Source organism: Sorex fumeus, unplaced genomic scaffold, assembly GCF_029834395.1.
Source record: "Sorex fumeus unplaced genomic scaffold, SorFum_2.1 ptg000006l, whole genome shotgun sequence".
In the NCBI taxonomy this organism is placed as follows: domain Eukaryota; kingdom Metazoa; phylum Chordata; class Mammalia; order Eulipotyphla; family Soricidae; genus Sorex; species Sorex fumeus.
The window spans coordinates 57,633,810-57,649,876 of record NW_026606063.1 but is presented as its reverse complement, the minus strand read 5'-3'; the positions used below and the strand labels follow the sequence as shown (position 1 = coordinate 57,649,876).

At 42.4% G+C, this 16,067-nt stretch overlaps 1 non-coding gene across 1 annotated transcript; it reads right to left on the bottom strand.

The window, feature by feature from the left end:
- Positions 1-15,130: 15,130 nt before the first annotated feature.
- Positions 15,131-15,237, bottom strand: LOC130038655 (U6 spliceosomal RNA). Its single transcript, XR_008794748.1, has one exon. It is a non-coding gene; the product is annotated as a U6 spliceosomal RNA (small nuclear RNA).
- Between the last annotated feature and the right edge of the window lie 830 nt (positions 15,238-16,067).

Sequence of the window (16,067 nt, the reverse complement as noted above, 5' to 3'; positions counted from 1 at the left end):
TCTGTCATTCCTGGCCATGCTCAGTGCCAGTATAGAAGCAGAGCTGGTTCTGGTAAGGCAAGGCAAGTGCCTTTCCCATGGTATTATCTCTTGGTCTTCCTTTCTTTGTTTCTCTTTTTCTTTCCCTTCTTTCTCTTTCTTTCTCTCTCTTTTTTTAGGTGAACACAGGCGTCACATGTGCAAGGCATATGTTTTATCACTGACCCATATTTCCAGCCCCAATTTCATACAATTTTGTTTTGGGGCCACACAAGGCATTTCTCAGGGGTTACTTTTGGCTCTGCACTCAGGCATCACTTCTTGCTGGGTTGGGGGAATCATATGGCATGTTGGGAATCGAACATGGGTTGACTGCATGCAAGGCAAATGCCCTACCCATTGTGTTATTGCTCCAGTCCTAATTTCAGATAATTTGTATGTAGCTTCAGATTCTGGGGAGATGGTCACTGAAGATCCTGCATTATACGAAAATCTGGTATGCCTGAGTGAATCATCCCTTCTCTTCTCTCCCATTCTTTTTTATCCTTTCCACTGTTAGAAGCAAAGCACAGCCATTTTCAGCATGAACCAAAGTGCAGCCACTTTAGTTGTTGGTAGCCATTTTGCTATTCTGTATGATTATGTAACTGACAGTCGAACTGGGCATGAACCCAAGACCACATCTTGGGAAAGGGAACAGAATGAACAAAATTTACAATGCTTGCAGATAGTGCCAGCCAATCAGTAAAGAGCAGGAATCTAGTGGTGAGTCAGGCATGAAAAGAATAGAACAAAGGGGCACCCACAGGTGGCACTAACCAATCAGCTTACAGGTTGGTAAGTTTCTAACTCTAGGGAGAAAGAACAATATGGTTTGAGGGTACTTAAACCCTTCCCTACAGTTGGTGGGGTCGTGCCCCATAAGTTTTTTTTTATTGAGTGTGTCCCTGGCTGGTCAGTTTGTAACAACTCTCTTTAATAAGATCTTAGGGGCTGGAGAGATAGCACAGCTGGTAAGGCGTTTGCCTTGCATGCGGCCGACCTGGGTTCAATTCCCAGCATCCCATATGGTCCCCTGAGCACCGCCAGGAGTAACTCCTGAGTGTAGAGCCAGGAGTAACCCCTGTGCATTGCCAGGTGTGACACAAAAAGCAAAAAAAAAAAAAAAATAAGATCTTAGAACTCTTCATGGGCACCTTGTGTTTGAATTGCAGACCCTATAATCACTTAGTTTCTTTGTCTATTTCTTCATCCTATTTGCTTTATCTCTCATTAAATGGTTACTATGTGAAACCAAAATTTATTCTGTCATCAGTCACAAGGTTTTGCTTTGTGTAAAAATTTTGTTTCCGATTTTTTCTTCTCACAAAGTATATTTGAGGCCTTATCTATTTTCCTTTCATAACTGTTGAATTGGGACCTGGAAAATGACTCACGGGGCTGGAGCACTTGCTTGGCATGTGGGATCCTCAACTTCAATCACTAGTACTCATGACTCCCCAAACACCACAAGCACTTCCTCGAGTATCTCCTGAGCCTCACCAAGTGTGGGGAAAAAAAGAAGGAAAAGGAAAAAGAAAATGCAGATTTTGGGGATCAGGGCAGAGACATAGTTCAATAGATTGGGATGCATGCTTTGAATACAAGAAGTCCAGGTTTGGTTAAATATATATATATATATATATATATATATATATATATATATCCCCAAGCATTGACTGATCTGGGATAAGTTCCCAAGTACCATCAGGTAAACTAAAAAAGAAAGAAGAAAAGGAAAATACTGAATGAGGTTGCTTACTGCTCTCTGGGCTCTTTGTCTATGAAACAGGGATGGTACTGCAAAAACTTAGTTTCCACCCAACAATGACGAGGAGTGTGGGTTCTGCGGTTCATCTCGCTGTGCTTTCCCCCAGAGGTTCACTTTCTGTTGAAGGCACTTTCTGTCCCCACCCCACTTCCCAGATCATCCTTGGTCATTTGAACCACAAGCATTGGGAAAGCAAGTCGAGGAGTTGGGAGGGAGGTGACAGAGGTAGGCGCTTATCACCACAATAAAGCCAGTCAAACTGGTATTTTCAACTTTGTCCAGCAGGGCCTGTAGCAAAGAATAATATGGATCCAGTGACTTGTTCAGGTAACAAGTTAGCGTCAACAGCCCCAAACAAAGGGCGTCATTGCTTTTATGAAATACACCCTCCATTTTCCCTTCTTTCCTTCACCTACCATGTGTTACGAGTTAGTACATCCCACTGTTAGCTCAGTGGAGCATGGGGGATGTGGGGTAAATAAGCAATGAGCTTGAGACTATGGGATGCTTTGCTCTTGGCTGAACTCTCCCTACCAGGCTGCCTGTGCTGCGACCCTGTGTGTCTGCTCTCTCCTGTACTCTTCCTAGCAGGGCACTTTCTGCTTACACCTGAACTTTCCCTAGCAGGATGTTTCCTGCTTGGCTTTATGTTTGCAGCTCTTAGCTTGCTTTATCCAGCATACCGCTCAGATTTTTTAAAAAAATTTTTTATTAGTGAATCACCATGGGGTACTGTTACAGACTTACGAACTTTTGTGTTTGCATTACAGTCATACAATGATGGTTTACCCACCCCTCCACCAGTGCCCATTCTCCCCCACCAATTTTTCCAGCATCCCTCCCACCATCCCCACCCACCCCATCCCCCACGACCCCACCCCGCCTCAGCTTCAGAGAATTCCCTTTTATTCTCTCTCTTTTTGGGTATTGTGGTTTGCAATAGAAGTATTGAACGATCATCGTGTTTGGTCTATAGTCTACTTTCAGCATGCATCTTTCAACCCGAACGGGTCCTCCGAACATCCTTTACTTGGTGTTCCCTTCTCTATCTGCTGCTCAGATTTTTAAGGTCTGCATATGGGGCACATACAATGCATGTGTCAGGGGGAAAAACTGCTAGAAAGTATATAATCATACCTGTAATTTGTGGGTAGCTCAGAGACCCCTTAGGGCTCTCCCTAATAGGGCCTCCCATCCTCTCGCCATGAAAGGTAACCTGATTTTGAGGGTTAGGGGTGGTCCACACCTGGAAATGCTCAGTGGTTACTCCTGGCTCTGCTCTCAGGAATTATTCCTGGTGGTGCTCAAGGGACCATATGGGATGCTGGGGATGGAACACAGATTGGTCACATGCAAGGCAAATGCCCTACCTGCTGTACTATCTCTTCAGTCCTGTAAACTGATTTTTGTGGGAGCCCTTTCTTTTCTTTTCTTTATAGTTTTACTATGTGTATAAGATCTCCAAACAACATGTTGTTCAGTTTGTGGGCACAAACTAATAGCAAACCCAATTGTACCAAGAAAAAGGGCAATACTGTTCCTCTAGATGGAGGCCTGGAAAGATGTAGCAATAGCCGTAGCCTGGCTTAACTTCCCTACTGAACTTCCCTTCCAAGGATGACTTCAGGACCATGAGCTGTTCCATGGGCGTTGCTGATTTATTTCATGAAATATAATAATGATGTTATATTTTGTCCTTAAGATATTAGTTTTTCTCTTCTTCTATTATGAATACTTTCTAATTTTCTGCAATAAGGGGAAGTAATATTGCACCTACTAGTCTTGGATCCATGCAAAGGTGTTTAGGGTCTGTTCTATATCCATCAAAAAATTACCAGTTAATACAGATCTGGGAGAGAGAGAGAGTACAGAGGGTAGGGCACTTGCCTAGCACATAACCAATCCAAGTTCTAACCCTTGCTATCCATGTGGCCCCTTGACCACAACCAGGAGCGATGCTGGAGTGCAGAGCCAGGAAAAAAAAATAGATATAAACCTAAAAACTAGGTGGTGATCTTGGGATTGGCAAGGCCAACGTCAGCCAGCACTGACTTCCCATGGTCCCCTTGGCCTCTCTTCAGTTCTGTTCACTCCATTTAATTCTTTTTTTGTTTTGTTTTGGGTCATCCACCTTACGATGCTCTCAGGACTCTGCACTCAGGAATTACACCTGCTGGTGCTCAAGGAGCCATATGGGATGCTGGGGATCTAACCCAGGTTGACTGCATGCAAAGTGAGCACTTTACGTGCTATGCTATCTCTCCTGGCCCTGTTTACTCCATTTCAATTTAGAAATTCATGAACCATAGTTATGGGATACTTGTATTATATCCTTGACAAGTGTTCCTCTCTGATTTCTGTTTCCTGAGACTCCTCTTGGCATACATTGAACTACTTGACTGGCCCTGTAATTTTTCTCTAGTCCTTTAAGTGTTTATTGTTATTTGGGGGATGTAATTTTATCATTTAGTCTTTCAGTGGAGATTTTACTCTTGTTATTAAGTCTTTAATTATCAAAAACCCCTTTGGTCTTTAATTTTTTAGAGTGTCTGTTGTGGGCCAGATATGTGACTGTGATTCAAAGTGGTAGATGACATGCCTTGCATATGTGAAGTCCTGGCTTTGATACGTGGGACTCTAAGAGTCCACTTGCCAGGTGTGGCGCCTATAAAAATAGAATAGCCATTTTGGTAATTGATGAATACTTTTGTTTCTGTTGTTATTTGAGGAAAAGCTTTTATCTTTTTACCTGATGGTAATGATGTTTATAATAGTACTAGCATTATTTTATAGTTGTGCTACCTCACATGTGCACCACCAGAGTAGGCCAAGACCCCTCTACCATTATCCAAAGGTTCCTTCTCCCTCCCCCAACACCTTAACACCCTCAGATCACTGTTAAATTGACTGTATCTCAGGGTTTATTTGCATTGGGACTGTCTAATCCCTTACTTTGTTTCTCTATAATCCGAATTAGAGTGAGATCATCTGATGTTTGTCTTTTTCTTTCTGACTCACTTCACTTATAATGACACCCTCCAGTTCCATACAACCAATGCCAAGATTTTGTAAGCTGTAGAGATAGTACAGGGGATAAGGTGCTTATCTTGTATAACCCCTGTTTGATCCCTGGCACCATGTACGGACCCCTGAGTCCTGCCAGGCGTGATCCCTGAGTACAGAATCTGGAGTAGTCCCTGAAACATCTAGGTGTGGTCTCACAAAAGATTTCATCTTTTCTCATATCTGAGTAGTATTCCATTGTGTATATAAACCACCATTTATTTATTATTATTATTTTATTTTTATAAAGTTGTTCACAATAATTTTGACATTCAATATTCTGACACCAATCCCACCACCATTACACTTTCCCACCACCGTAATTTTGAGTTTTTCCACCACCATTCAAGCCTCCCCCAAAGGCAGATACTAAACAATTTATTTTATATTGCTTGTTATGAATAATCCACTAAAAATGATCCAAAAAGTTTTCCTTAGAAAATTGTTATATCTCACCTTGAAACCATTAAGTCCTTGTATAAGAGATTACTATTATGTTGTTACAGGTTGAACCATGTGTGCTTATATAAATATATATATATATATTTGATTGAGATCAGATTGCCTTCTACTTTACATACCATCAAATGCGGTGTGCTACTTTTGGTACATCAGTGGCATAGAATATGAGATGTCATGTGGCCTCAAGTGCAGCTGCATGCTGCAGGAATTCTAAAATTTTAAATAGGGTGATAGAATTGGGGTTAAGTTTTTAACTGGATGGTGAGTTTGGGGTCCAGAGGCATCTCTGCAGCTTGTGGCTCTCTTTCGAGATTTATTTGTCAGTCTCTGGATCATGACTATTAAGGAGCTTATATGGAACCAGAGGCAGTTTGTGGGCATGACTGCCAGGCTCATGGAAGAACAGCCCATTCCTCCAGACTCCTGTGGAGATTGACCATCAGCATAGTGGTGATTGGGTTCTAGGAGTTTTCATCTGTTGGAACTCTGATGGGGAGGGTGCTGGGCTCACTTGCTCTCCTCTGAGGTGCCCTGAATGAATTCAGTCTGACATGGGGTATGGAGGTATCTCTGCAGTTTGCGGCTCTCTTCCAAGATTTATTATTATTATTTTTTTTTGCTTTTTGGGTCACACCCGGTGATGCTCAGGGGTTACTCCTGGCTCGTGCACTCAGGAATTACTCCTGGCAGTGCTCGGGGGACCATATGGGATGCTGGGAATCGAACCTGGGTCGGCCATGTTGGCTGCGTGCAAGGCAAATGCCCTACCCGCTGTGCTATCGCTCCAGCCCCTCTTCCAAGATTTATTCGAGTCTCATACCACCATTTCTTTTCTACTCATTCACTGTTGAACATCTTAAGTCTTTGAAGGAATTAGCAATAGTTCTTTTGAAAAATCATTCTTCTCCCTCTGTAGTCTCTATTTCTTTCCACTTCATTTGCAATAAATCCAGAATCAACTGGATTACATAAAATATTGTAAAAATGGTTTAGTTATTTATGCTTGTCTATGGAATAGGATATTATAATCATTATATTTATAGAGAAGACTAATAGCATAGGGTTGTCATAATGCATTTTAAGAGTAGAAATAGAAAGTTGTTTTGGTAATGTTACCTATATCTTGAGCAAACAGGTCACACTTAGTAGAAATCTTATGCTTAATTTAAGAAGAGTAAACATTCAGAATCTGATGCTGAATTAGTCACTTCCTGCCTTTAACCCACCCACGTCAATATCCTCTAACTAATAAACACTGCTTTTGGTGTGACCCTGGCAGCTTCTTGGATTGATGTGATAGATCATACGGAGGTGAGGTAAATCTTGGAAAAATACACTGGGACCCAGAATGAGACCAAATTTGGGCCTCGCAATATCCATAAGCAATGCGAGGGATCAGGATCAGAGGTATGTGATTTAGAAAACACTGGGGTTGGATCATAGTGATAGTACAGTAGGTAAAGCACTCACTTTGCATGAAGCTGACCCACATTCAATCCCCCACAGCCTGTATGGTCCCCTGAGCCCTGCCAGGAGTGATCCCTGAGTGCTGAGCCAGGAGTAAGTCCTGAGTACCTCTCATTTTCCTTTGTCAAGAGAAGATTTAGTTTTATTTCAGTAATGAGAGTCGGTGCACATATACAGAATTAATATATTTAAATTCACAAGAACAAGTTTACCTATTTAAATCATTTATAGTTAGATGGACTAGAGCCGTTACAGACTGGATCCCACGGAACGTCAAAAGACCGCGTGGCTGCCCACCTACCAGATGGTCAGACTTCTTCATCAAGATCTTGAACGATCAGTTTGAGGCTCTTTGTGTTCCTAGAACGAACAGAGACATTACTGGCACCCACTTGAGCAAATCGATGATTAACAGGAAGTCAAGTGATCAAGTGATAGTTAGATGAAGTTTAAGTTTTATAACAAAGGAAAGTACATAAGACAAAAATAGTTAATAGTTAAGAAAGTTTTCATTTTCTCAACAATTTATCAAGGGGTTGGAGCAATAGGACAGCAGATAGGGCATTTACCTTACACACAGCCGAGCTGGGTTCAATCCGTGGCATCTCATATGGTCCCCTGAGCACTTCCAGGAGTAATTGCTGAGTACAGAGCCAGGAGTAACCTCTGAGAATCTCTGGATGTGACCCAAAAAGCCAAAAAAGAAAAAGAAAAGAAAAAATTTATCAAACTTTTATTTTGTGTGCATTCCTGGGCAATTAATAGCTGTATATCTATGAGTTTTATAAGCATTCTAATAGAGAAGGGGAAAGCCAGTTTATAAGCAAACATACTTTTCCCTGTTTTCCTTGGTCCCAAATAGTTTTATCAGTGAATTTCCTCTCTGACAAACTTACAAGAAAACTGCATCTTTTATTTACTTTCTAGCAAGAAAATCAATGAAACTTATGAAGATGTGGGGCAGGGAAGAAGAAAAGGAATACATGTTGGAGAGAGAAAACAGACTTGAAAGAGCAAGTAAGCAAAGAGACATAGAGAACAGCAAGTGGGAAGTGTATTCAGGGAGAGCACGGGCATGAAGAGCAGGCCAGAATTCAAGTATTTCTTGAGATCCATGGAAAGGAACTCAAAGATTAGATGCAACCTAGAGTCCTGCATCAATATATTTTGAATACAGACTATATTTGGATGATAAATTTCTTTTAATAATTCGAGAAATTTGAGAAATTTCCCAAATTGCACTACTAGAAATCTCCTTCTCTTCACTCTCTAGATTTTTTTTGTGACTACTGCTTGACCTATAGTTTTGTGTCTACCCATACCATCAACTCCACAGGTATCTTCAGTTCTCTATTATGGTATAGTCTTCCATTATTACTAGTCATGGTACACGCTATGATAGACCCTGGCTCATACTGAGCCAAGAGCAATGGCAGCTACCACATCAGCGTTGTTCTTCCCTGAATTTGAAAGATCCTCTGTTTAATCTTTAAAAGTCCTTAAACAGAGAACCTATATTAACTTCTATCCTCTATGATGTGCATATATATATATATAAATGTGTATATATATATATATATGATTACATGTGTGTGTTTCTTGGCCACAGTCGCTGTGCTCAGGGCTTACTCCTCATTCTGCGCTCAGGAAAAACTCCTGTCAGGGCTCAGGGGACCATATATGGTGCCAGGAAGCAAGCCATATACGATTAAGCTTATGCAAGGCAAGTGCCCTAGCTGTTTTACTGTTCCCATTTCCTCACTTTCACGCTTTTAGTTTCTCTTGGGGAGATAAAAACACTGTCATTGTCCTCCCGTTGTTCATCAGTTTGCTCAAGTGGGCCCAGTAACATCTCCATTTTGAGACTTGTTGTTACCGTGTTTGGCATATTGAATACATCACAGGGAGCTTGCCAGGCTTTGCCATGCGGGCGAGAGACTCTCGGTAGCTTGCCAGGCTCTCCAAGAGGGGCGGAGGAATTGAACCCGACATGGCTTTCCCCAGGCTGGCTGCGCACAAGGCAATGCCCTACCACTGTGCTATTGCTCCAGCCCATCTTGAGGAGATAGAATGCATTTATTTTCCTTTGGGGGAGAAGGGACACCCAATGATATGCAAGGGCTATTACTAGCAGTGCTCAGAGGATCAAACCAGGCCTCTCTCATGCAAAGCATATGCTTATTGAGCTATCTTCCCAGCCCTAGAATGCATTTCTGACCATGTATTATTTGATTATAGAATTTACACATTAAAAATATGGAGCAATGGTACAGAGGGTAGGGCACTTGCCTTGCATGCAGCTCACCCAAGTTTGATCCTCAGTACCCTATATGTCCTCTGAGCTCACCAGGAGTGATCCCTGAGCACAGAGCCAAGAGTAAGCCCTGAGCACTCTGAATGTGGTCCCCAAAACAAAAAAAATATTTGGAGGCCACACCCCTGTAGTGCTTAAGGGATTACTCCTACCGGTGCTAAGAAGTCACTCCTGGAAGTTCTCAGGGGACCCTTTGGTGCTTGGGATTAAACTCATACCTTCTGCACCTAAGGAATGAGCTCGGCCCATTGTGCTATTATTTATTTCCCCAAAGTATAAAGACCACCGATTCAGAACATAATCTTTGCAGGTGATTTGTTTGTTTCATTTATGCACTTTGAAAGTATTGTCCAAGTATTTAGTAAATGTATAAACTGTTGGAAATATGTATAAGAACTCTTAACCATGGTGGGGAACACAGTGAAAGACTAAGAAAAATGGGGGTATGGTGCCGTCAATAGGTCAACCTTTACCTGTGGGGCCAGTGCATCAGCAGCCTGATGGTGCCTTTCTTTTTTAAAAAATATTTTATTAGTGAATCACTGTGAGGTAGTTACTGACTTACAAACTTTTGTGCTTGTATTTCAGTCATACAATGATCGAGTACCCATCCCTCCACCAGTTCCCATTTTCCACCACCAATGACCCCAGCATCCCTCCCACCACTCTCACCCCATCCCCCACACCCCACTCCGCCTCTGTGGCAGGGCATTCCCTTTTGTTCTCTCTCCTTTTGGGTTCTGTGGTTTGCAATAGAGGTATTAAGTGGCCATCATGTTCGGTCTATAGTCTACTTTCAGGGTGTATCTCCCATCCCGAGTGGGTCCTCCTAGTACCAAGCCTTTAGTAGGTGGTCCCTTCTCTATCTGAGCTGCCTTTCCCCCCAGAATGTGAGGCCAGCTTCTAAACTGTGAAGTAATCCTCCTGGTACTTATCTCTACTATTCTTGGGTGTTAGTTTCCCATTCTGTTACTTTATATTCCACAAATGAGTGCAATCTTTCTATGTCTGTCCCTCTCTTTCTGACTCATTTCACTTAATATTATACTTTCCATGTTATCCTGATGGTGTCTTCAGGCTTTCTGATACCCCAAAATTGCCTCTGTCCTTTGGCCAGACCCCAACAACATGAGGCCAAGTTTATCAGGAAATTAAATGGCCAAAAGTTAGGTACCCACGAACCAACTATGGCTTAGCTATACAAGCTCATTTTTTGGCCTTATTTCAGAGACCCATAAATAAATCTCAAAAGAGATCAAAAGCCGCAGCTACTCTTGAACCTTTGCATGGCTGAACAGACTAGGGTAAATCAGAGAGGGATGGGTCGACCTGGTGCCTGCCCAAGCAGAGCCCCCAGCAGCCACTTGCTTTCACTTGCTTTCACAATCCAAAATCACCACCATACCCCCGGACTGACTCCATGTCTCAGAATGGACCTCACTAAGATGTAATCTGCTGAAAATTTGGATTAATGGGTTTTGTGACTGAAATCTCCATGCTTTCTTGGGGTCGAATAGGCTACATCCCCCCATCTTCCTGTACTTCTGGAAGACTCTGCAGTCATATCCACACCCCAAGTGATCACCCAATTGAAAAACCTTTCCAGCCCTACTGTCCCTATAAAAATACTGAATGCCTTGAATAAACACCATGACCTCTTAGCATCTGTACTGCAAACTGTGATCACGATCACGATCATCCTGTTGTTTGTCGATTGCCTTGAGCAGGCACCAGTAACGACTCCTTCGCCCTAGCCCTGAGATTTTAAAAAGTGCCGTATTCAAGGCTCTTTCAGGGTTAGGAGAATGAGACCCATCATTGTTACTGGTATTTGGCATATTGGGCACACCAAGGGGAGTTTGCCAGACTCTGCCATGTGGGCAGGTTACATTCAGTAACCTGCCAGGTTGTCCAAAGTAAGAATGAGATAATAAGATGTTGCACAGCCACAAATGTGGCCGCGCACTTCCAGGGGCTGGGTTTTATAGTCTCTGGGTCTTGGCCGTTGATGGGATTACACGGCACGGGGGGGTGGGGGCAGTTGGTGGGTGTGATTCCTGCCTACTGGAATTTGGAGGATCTGGGTGGAGGATGCTCAGCTCCCATCCGAGCAGGCTTGGAGATCTCAGCCCTGGGACCTGCATGCCTTTGTTCCTCTGCCGGTACCTTCGTGCGTGTGGAGAGTTGTCTCAGCATGGTTGTGCCTGGTTCTGGAGGTCTTTGGCTGCTGGGGCTCTGCTCAGGGTGGGGAGGGAAACTCAACCCGCCCCCCTCCAAGGGACCCCAGCGAGGAGGACAGCCAGGTGCGGGGCAGGAGATTCTGCGCTGTTCTCTTCTGGTAGCTGGGTTTTATTTACTGCAAACCATGACGCACAAAAGGAAAAGGAGAGAGAGAGAGCAAGAAGAAAAGTATCTCCCATAGAGGGAGGCTGGGGGTGAGGGTAGGGGTATTGAGGGGAGGTGGTAGGGAAATAGGGGACATTGGTGGTGGGAAATGTACACTAGTGGATGGAAGGGTGCTGGATCATTGTAGGACTGAAATCCAATTATAAATAGCTTTATAATGGTCTGTCTCATGGATATTCAATTAAAAAATAGGAAAAAAAGTACTGTGGAGTACTGTCCCAATTCAATCAATGGCTAAATAAATAGCAGGACTCCTACATTATTAAAAAAAAAAAAGACCCAGAAAAAAGAAAGTCAGATAAGTCAGATTTAGGAAAGGAAAATACCAATAATGAACAGAGTATCAGAGACAGAAGAATATGATAATTAAATTAGACAGAGCTACCTGGGAGAACAAACAAGGAAAATATATGCACAGCGAGTTCCCACTTGAAGTTATCAATACATTATCAATTATCAGTACATTATTGGAAACTATGACATAGAACAAAACCAATTTTACCACATGCTAACTGATGTAAATAAGAGTTAAGTTCCTGAAAGAGATTTCTGGTAAAATAAAAAAAATCCCCAAACTTTCAAATGAAGACCCCAAATCCTTCTAACATAAGACTCATTTGCATATGTTCTTTTCAGAATCCACAAAGTCCAGTTCAGGGACTCTGGAGGCAGAAACTCTGGAGCCTTGAACAGGACACCCTATCACCACATCTTATATCCACATTCCCATGCAGGTAGCAGCTGAGATTCACCAATGAAACAAAGATGCACATTTTGGCATGTGCAAAGAAGTCTGAGTACTAATAGAGAATGTCTGTAGACTTTGGAGAAAGTGCAAACCCCACAGAGAGTTGCCCAGGTCACTTTTTTTCTGGTGTGTATGGGGTGGGGTAGAAATGGGCGGAGAGGCACACACTGTGGTGCCTAGGAGTTCTAGGCATTTTCTTTCTTTCTTTCTTTCTTTCTTTCTTTCTTTCTTTCTTCCTTCCTTCCTTCCTTCCTTTCTTTTTTTTTTGGTTTTTGGGGCACATCTGGTGATGTTCGGGGATCACTTCTAGCTCTGCATTCAGTTATTATTCCTGGTAGTGCTTGGGAGATCATATGGGGTGCCAGGAATCAAACCCGGGTTGACCACATACGAGGCAAACACCCTACCCACTGTACTATCACTCTGGCTTTTCTGGGCAATTCCTGACTCTGTGACTGAAGTGACCCTTATTGATACTTGGTGCTGGAGATGGGTGTGGGGGACCACATATGGTGACAGGGATCTGAACCCAGCTGGACTGTATGGCAAGGCAAGGGCATTAACCTCTTGGCTATCTCTCTAATCAGCAAGACACTTATTTTCCTGAGAAATAAATAAGCTGCTATGATGTGCTAGTAAGATTTATCAAGGAAGGGTCGTGTGTATTAGGTACTGGAGAGATAGTATAGAGGTAAGGTGTTTGTCTTGCACGTAGCCAACCTGGTTCAATTTCTAGTATCCTATATGGTGCCCTGAGCACTGCCAGGTGTAATTCCAGAGCACAGAGTCAAGAGTAAACTCTGAGCATTGTTGAATATGGCAAAAAAAAACCCCAATAAAAACATTTATGTGTTTTAGGGGCAGGAGTAAGAGTACATGGGTAGGGCATTTGCCTTGCATGTGGATGACCCAGGTCCAATCCCTGGCACCTCATGGGTTCCCCTAAACACCACCAGGAGTGAAACCTGAATGCAGAGCAAGGAGTAAGTCGAGTACCAGTATCTGTGACCCCAAACCAAAAACAAAATAAAAGTCATGTGTTTTATACATAAAAAAGAGTTTTCCGTCAATAGTCACCTTCACGTATTCCTGGGCTGACTGAAATTAAGGCAGCATTTTAAACGTGTTTTGTCCAGAAACATCAACAGTAGCCAGTCTTATCACCAGAACCAAAAATGAGAAAACCATAATCAGACATGACAGAACTCAATAGATGATCTGATCAGCAGAATCAGCAGAATAAGCAGAATTCTGCAACTGAGCCGAAAATCTCCAAGATGAGGTATAGGAAACCGTTAGAAACAATAGAAGAAGGAGGAAAAGTATGAAAAGAAGTGAATAGCAAATCAGAGAACTACGGGATGATTCAAGAGGAATGATATAAGAATCATCAGAATCCTGAAGAAGAAAGGGCAAATTTAATGAAGATCCACTATTTAAATAAATAATAAACTACAATTTCCCAAAGTTGAAGAGTGCAGAAACCCAGATCTAAGGAGCCTGAAGGGTCCCAGCAAAAACAGAAAAACTCTGAGAACATAATAATCAGAGTAACAAAAGATAGACACGAACTATTGAAAGCAGCAAGATTTAAAGGAACTCACAGGAGAAGAGAGATAGAACAGTACATAAGGCTCTTACCTTGCATGAAGCAGACTCAGTTTCAATCCCATGGCACCCCATATGTTTCCATAAATCCTCCAGGAGCAATACCTGAGCGCAGAGCCAGGAGTAAACCTTTAGCATTGCCAGGTGTGCCACCCTGCCCACAAAAGAGACTTACATACAAAGGAAAGCACATAAGACTCACAGCAGATCTATTAAATGCCACTCTATGAGCCAGAAGAAAATAATGAAAAAAAAACCCTCAATGGTGGATTGGAGTGATAACACAGTGTAGGGTATTTGCCTTGCACACAGCTGACCAGGGTTACCTCCCTGGCACCTCATAAGGTCTCCCTGAGACCTCTAGGAATGATCCCTGAGCACAGAGCCAGGAGTAGTAAGCCCTGAGAACCTCTGATATGGCCCAAACCTCCCCACCCACCCCAAAAACCACCCTCAATGAAATGAACACATAACCATACTATCCAGCTAGATTATCATTCATATCTGAAGGAACAATGTAGAGATTCATGGAGAGGCAGCAGCCTAAGGAATTCGTAGCCTTGAAACCAGTTTTGCAAGAAGCATTAAAGAAGCTCCTTTAATAGGCAAGAAAAACCTCAGCATTTTGCCACTAAGTGTGGCATTCACTCATGATGCTTATGGTTACTCTCTACTAGATTAAGAAAGGTTTGTTCATTTCTGGCTTGCTAAGGAATTTTATAATTTTTAAATAATTAGTGTTTCACTTTGCCTTGCACGTGGCCGACCTGGCCAACCCGAGTTCGATTCTTCCGCCTCTCTGGGAGAGCCTGGCAAGCTACTGAGAGTATCTCGCCTGCATGACAAAGCCTGGCAAGCTACTCGTGATGTATTCGATATGCCAAACACAGTAACAACAAGTCTCACAATGTTACTGGGCCTGCTCAAGCAAATCAATAAACAATGGGAGGACAGTGACAGTGATAGTGTTTCACTTAAATTAAATGTTCTATGTCTGTTCTGGTGATTTTTTTTAAGTTGGAACAAAATTTTTTGACATCTAAGTTTATATAAGTTATAGGATTCACAACCTATGATTTAAAGAAGTAGTATCAAGTCACAGACAGTACAACACTGGCAAAATGGAGCAAAACTGAGTCTATAATTAAGCTGAAATATAATACATATCTAAAGTATATCTATATATATGCATATGTGGTAATTGAGGGGTAACAGTCATTAAATATTCTGGCACAAGTCCTTTATTACAGTGTGTTTTACAAACATTTGCTTCAAAAATATGGAACACTTCACGAATTTGTGTGTCATCCATGCGCAGGGGCCATGCTAATCTTCTCTGTATCGTTCCAATTTTAGTATATGTGCTGCCAAAGCGAGCACTGTTCTGGTGATTTTTAAAACATCTATAGAAGTTTTTTTGTTTTGTTTTGTTTTGTTTTCCTTTTTGGTCACACCCGGCAATGCTCAGAGTTTACTCCTCCTGGCTCTGCACTCAGGAATTACTGGCGGTGTTCAGGGGACCACGTGGAATGCTGGGGATTGAACTCAGGTCGACAAGTTGCAAAGCAAACGCCCTTCCCACTGTACTTTCGCTTGGGCCCTGTATGAATTTTTATTACAATACATATTTTTGGTAATCAAATACTTAAGCATTATCTGTTATATGATATCTAATATATTAGTCTCCTTTTTAGAATAAAGCACTTCTATACTTTTATAGGCCTATACAGATTTTCCCTTAAATCTCTTTTCTTTCTCCTTCTCTTTCTGTCTCTGTCTCTGTCTCTGTCTGTCTGTCTGTCTGTCTCTCCCTCTCTCTCTCTCTCCTCTCTCTCTCTCTCCAGGGATCACTTTTGGTGGTGCTCAGGGGATTAAACCCAGGTTGGCCAGGTGCAGGGTAAGTACCTTACCTGCTGTACTATCTCTCTGGCCCTTCCTTTAAATTTTTCTTAACTTTATTTATTTTTTGGCTTTTCAGGTGACACCCAGCAATTCTCAGGGTTACTGACTTCTGGCTCTATACTCAGGAATCACTTCTGGCAGTGCTCAGGGGACCATATGGGATGCCAAGGATCGAACCCTGGTGAACCACATGCAAGGCAAATGCCCTACCTGCTGTCCTATTGCTCCAGCCCCTCAACTTTCTTCTGTTGTTGTTTGGCCACATCCAGCAATGCTCAGGAGTTACTATTGGATCTGCACTCAGGAAT